Genomic DNA, 5,604 nt, shown 5'->3' on the forward strand with positions numbered 1-5,604 from the left:
AAAACTCAGTACTAGTCAGGTCAAAATATTATTATATTCAAGACCATTTTTCACATTTCCTATTGCATAGTAAATATTTTTTTACAGCCTGATGACTGTTAGTTGAGAAATGAGAAACAGAAATTTTAGTTGAGAAATATTATATATGTATATAATAAATATTATTTTTTTAAATCAGCCTCTTGCTGGAATTCATCATTGAACAAAAGAAACAAACTACCCATGAATATTTTAGCACAGTAATCTATTTAAAAAGTAAACTATACTGACATTTAAGTTTTCCCCACCTTGATACATGGAGTCAAACATCAGCAATCATCTCAAAGCAACCCTGTGTCCTTCCTTATATGTTGCTTCAAGTTTCTAGCAATCAAAATTTAAAAAGGAGGTGTGTGGGGACTGTGGTTCTGATGTGAAAATTGTCCATAAAGACTCGTGATCCTAATTAATCCAGAGAGGGTTGAGAGGTTGCAATGGAGGAGGGAACTAAAGGGAAAGGGGGGATAGAAAAGGCTGTCATCTTTGCTCATTGGGAATACCAAATCAGAGAGCACAGAGGATCTCATTGGAGGAAAGCTTTCAGTAGCAACTAATCCTATCATATTGAAAGAAAATTGTAAACGTTCTCTTCAGAAATTGCCTGCCCATTGCAGCTAATGGAACACACATACACAATACACATTTTTGGTTCACCAGTTTTCTGAACCCTAGTGTACACACACACACACACACACACACACACACAGCCTACGAGTGAGTGAGATCTTGGATTTTGCCATTTCTTACTAGGAAATACCCAGGGACACACCGAAGGAGTGTTTCCTCCTCAACTGTCAACTCTGCCTTCTTTTTCCCATCTTCTCTGGAAGAAAATGCGTCCCGCCTTCGAGATCTCTTGTACTCCTCTCTCTATTATGTTTGCCCCTCCAGATCCATCTCAACGGTGAAAACCAGGTTTGAAAATCTTTTTTTTTTCTTTACAGAATCTCAGGTTAATTGGTGCGGAGGGCGGGGGCCAGCGCACTGAGTGGACATTGGGGGTAGGTTCAAGCTTTGCTGAGTGCCCTGTGTCTATATGACGCGTGAGAAACAACTCTGTCTTCAAGCCAGGACCGTGAAGCCTCTAGTCTGAGGCTCTCTAGAACAGTTGCAGGTCCCCTCCCTCTACCACCTCCCATCCCTCCCCTGCCGCTGTCGCGGTACTAACTAATCTTTCTCTCTTCTCTTGGAAGATCATGGGAGAGAGACGGCAAGCGGCTGGCTCCGGACTCTGAGCATTTTGCTGAGAGACCACATGCCCGGGCTTCCAATTTGGTGGCCCGCTGCTCCCTGCTGCTCGTGGCTTTCGAAAAGCAAATCGGCTGCACTAGGGAGTGTATGCAACTTCTGCTAACCCGAGATCAGGTAAGGGGCTCCCTGCTTTCTTCCTCAAGCCTTAGCCTGGCCGGCCTTGATTTGGGCAGTGAGGGCGTCCCTTTTGCGCACTCCCGTTGGATTTGCTCTCTCTCTCTCTCTCTCTCTCTCTCTCTGTGTGTGTGTGTGTGTGTGTGTTTGTGTGTGTGTGTTGCTGGTGTTTTCTCCACCCAGGGGATTCTCATAAAGAAACTTTGGCGTTCAAGGTTGGGTGGGTTTGGGGCAAAGATTGACGAAGGTGCATGTGTATGTGTGCGTGTGTGTACCCTGAGAAGAAGGAAAGGGCAAACACAGACCCTCAAAGGAAAGGAGTATGACCTAAGCCGGAGTGGTTCTTACGAGGACTTGATGGAGGGAAGGGAGCAGCCCCCGCCCAGACGATTCTCCCATAAACACACTCCTTCCAGTCCTTCGCCCACCACCCGCAGGCTGAGATTCATCCCTGAAAAGATAAGTGGGCATCTGGTCTCTCCGCTCCAGACTCCTCTTACCAGAGTGGATCTGGTATGACAGGGGTTCCTGGGCACTATCCTGAAGCAAGATGGGTAGGGGGTCGCCCACTTTTTCCTTTGACTTCTGAGGCTCTGTCTGTCTCATTGCTTAGGAGTTGGGGGGGGAGGTATACAGGAAGGGTCGGGGGGGGGGGGGGGGGAGAGACCATCTTGCGCCTGGGCTAAGGCTTAGAGGGAGGCTCCAGATGGCTTGTGCCAAGTGGTAACTGTAGTGGTGAAATCGGGCTGGGGGCGAGTAAAGGAGAGGTAGGATCTGGATGCTGGAGGATAGAGAAAGGGGACCGCAGCGCTAAAGCACGCGCGCACAACAAACACACACACACACACACACACACATATCCCCACTCTTGCTCTATCTCCAAAGGCTCAGGCTTCCTTCTCTGCCCCTCCCAGATCTCCTAATCAACCGCAGCGTCAGGGCTCCGAGGGGTACCCACAAGATTTCAGGGCAGACTCGCCCACCTAAATTTGCCACTCTCTGCCTACTCTGGGACTGGGGGGGCTGAAGTCTTCCAGGTGTCCCCTAAGTCGAAGCTGTGGGGCCCATGATTACGCCTGCTGCTGGTAGTTAGTTGATATCCTCCAGATTCTGGCAGTCACCTATAACTTGTAGCTTACAGGTAAGGAGCCTAGGTGCCACAAGGATCCTGGCTCGGTGGATTCTTGCAATTGCGCCTTTGATTGGGTTTCTTGATCCCTCAAGATGGGGCAGGTAGAAAAGGATGACTAGACTCCAGCTGCCTGCAATGGCGGGACCTTCAGGGCTACAGGCTAATGCGGGATCAAGTCTCAGCCAGCACCTCCCTTTCACCCGGCTCCAGGTTTCTGCTCATCACCTCCCCCTCTCTCTTTCTCCATTGCCGTAGCCAGCGCTGTCCTACTCCGTCTGCCTTGTCAGGAAGCTATCAGACACCTGCTACTCCTCATCCCAAAGCAGGCAATTTCCCGTATAATTGAGAGAGAGCGAGAGAGCGAGAGAGAGCGAGAGAGCGAGAGCGAGAGAGAGAGAGAGAGAGAGAGAGAGAGAGAGAGAGAGAGAGAGAGAGAGAGAGAGCGAGAGAGAGAGAGAGAGAGAGAGAGAGAGAGAGAGAGAGAGAGAGACAGAGACAGAGAGACAGAGAGACACAGAGAGACAGAGAGACAGAGAGAGACAGAGAGGGAGACAGAGAGAGACAGAGACAGAGAGACAGAGACAGAGAGACAGAGAGAGACAGAGAGAGAGACAGAGACAGAGACAGAGAGACAGAGACAGAGAGAGACAGAGAGACAGACAGAGAGACAGAGACACAGAGAGAGACAGAGAGATAGAGAGACAGAGAGAGACAGAGAGACAGAGACACAGAGAGAGACAGAGAGAAACAGAGACAGAGAGAGATAGACAGAGAAACAGAGAGACAGAGACAGACAGAGACAGAGACAGAGAAACAGAGAAAGAGAGAGAGAGACAGAGAGAAAGAGAGAGAGACAGAGCAAGACAGAGAGAGAGACGGGGTAGGGAGAGACAGACACATAGACACAGAGAGAGAGATGGGAGGGGAGGAAGAGGCAGAGACAGAGAAACAAAGATGGACACTCACATAGAAACAAAGAGACAGAGACACACATTGAGAGAAACAGAGAGACAGAAAGAGAGATGCAGACACAGAGAGACAGAGACAAAGACATAGACACACACATGCACACGCACAGAGAGAACCATACAGACAGAAACAGAGACAGAGAGACACACACATAGAAACAGAGACAGAGACACACACAGAGAGAGAAAGAGACAGAGACAGACAGATGAAAAGAGACAGAGATAGAGACAGAGACAGAACAGAGGGAGAGGAAGAGGAAAAGGGAGGAGAGGGAGAAGAAGATGGAGAGGGAGAGGGAGAGAGAGAGACAGAGAGAGACAGAGACAGAGAGAGACAGAGAGAGAGAGAGACAGAGAGAGAGAGACAGAGAGAGACAGAGACAGAGAGAGACAGAGAGAGAGAGAGACAGAGAGACAGAGACAGAGAGAGAGAGAAAGTGTCATCATTCAGATGAAATAGGTAAGGGCAGATGTGAATAAGACCATTGGAGAAGCAAGCCTGCAGACCTCTGTTTTATCCCAAGCCTCCCTTTTGTCGTTAATGTAGCTGTTCTAACTACATACAGTATGTTCTTGTTCCTCTTGTTTTGGTATTACTTGGGAAAAGCAAGTGGGTAAGATTGTCCTTAAACCCAAGGGGAATCTTGCTTTCTCCTCTGGTTACCTATGTACCCCCTAGCATGGTCAGAGACAGGTTTGCAGCACCCACAAATAGAATTAGCCAATGACTATCACATATGAGGATGCAACAGTGACCCCAGACACTGGGTGAGCTGCAGAAGGGAATTAGTGATGGCAGGATAACTCACCTTCCCCTAGATTAAGTCAAACACTTACACACACCCCTAAGGCTGAATTCAAGATTTCACCAGGGGACCAAAAACAGACTAAGGGAATAACTGATTAAAGAAGGCCCACAGGATGTGGTGGTAGGGCCAGAGGGGGTGGAGTAATTAATTTCCAACCGGAAGCAAAGCAGGCTGTGGAGCTAGCATGCTTGTGGAATATAAAGGCCCAGCAAAAAGCAGCAACTATGCAGAAGCATTTCTCTGCTCTTTATCTTGAACTAGCACCAAAGTGATGTGACCTAACTCCATAGATCAGTTAAATCACACACACACACACACACACACACCCCTTTGGGCTATTTGCCCCATTCCTTCTCCCAAAGCCCAAACTGTCTGTACCAACCTGAGGGATAGGGAAGCAAGAAAGTAAGGAGGAAAGGTTGTTTCGTTTGGAGTACTATGTCTGGGGTAAGGGATAGAAGCTACATCTGATGTTTTATGGACATCCTGGCAGAATCTTACTAGTTATTTTATTAATAAGTAAATTAAAAAATATTGTTGGTGCTGATGGTAATGGCTATTGGGCTGATGATGACATATAGGAAACAGCTTTAAAACCTATAAGGAAAAAGACTTGTGTCCCTTTTTTGAAGGAGCAAAAATAAATCTGGAACTGGAGGAACAGAGAAGTGATTTTGGGCGACTCAGTTTCATTTAAACTAGTTAGATATTTTATGGAACTTGAAAATATATCATCTTTTGGCTGCAATTCAGAGGATTGTCCACTAGTACCATATCACCAGGAGATTCCTATCCCAACAACATCTCACTGTGATATATATATATACATATATAGACATATAATATTATATATACACACACATACACATATGCACACACATATCATATATATAATCTCTGTATATTAGTGACCTGAAATTACCATTAATTAAATCATATCTTTAAAATTTTTATAGCAAAATAATAGAATAATAATTAACTTTTTCCATTCCATATTTTCACTTTGAGTAAGTTAAACATGTACTCTGCTTTTGACTGAAGAAAAGCTCAATGTGACCCATGGTCAAGCGAAAAATGTAGATCTCTTAGGCATATAGTTTACTGTGGCTGTGACTGGATGAGGGAGAGTAAGAAAAGGAATTGTCTGGCATTCATCTGGCTAAAATGCAGAGGAAAGACTGGCAATTCAATTTTAGGCAGCCCTGCAATCATTCTCCCTTCTTGCAGCTCCAGAAGAAGAGGTTTAGAAGTCTCTCTCTCTCTCTCTCTCTCTCTCTCTCTCTCTCTCTCT

At 46.3% G+C, this 5,604-nt stretch overlaps 1 protein-coding gene across 1 annotated transcript in view; it reads left to right on the top strand.

The window, feature by feature from the left end:
- The first annotated feature begins 637 nt into the window (after positions 1-637).
- Positions 638-5,604, top strand: part of CHRM2 (cholinergic receptor muscarinic 2) — a 210,917-nt gene continuing 205,950 nt past the window's right edge. The window contains exons 1-2 of the mRNA XM_069087298.1: positions 638-954; positions 1,233-1,404. The gene's annotated coding sequence lies outside the window, so the exon portion shown is untranslated. The remainder of the gene's footprint in view (positions 955-1,232; positions 1,405-5,604) is intronic.

Source organism: Petaurus breviceps, unplaced genomic scaffold, assembly GCF_028583685.1.
Source record: "Petaurus breviceps papuanus isolate PSGF00001 unplaced genomic scaffold, PetGlider_PUasm1.0 181, whole genome shotgun sequence".
Taxonomy (NCBI): Eukaryota; Metazoa; Chordata; class Mammalia; order Diprotodontia; family Petauridae; genus Petaurus; species Petaurus breviceps.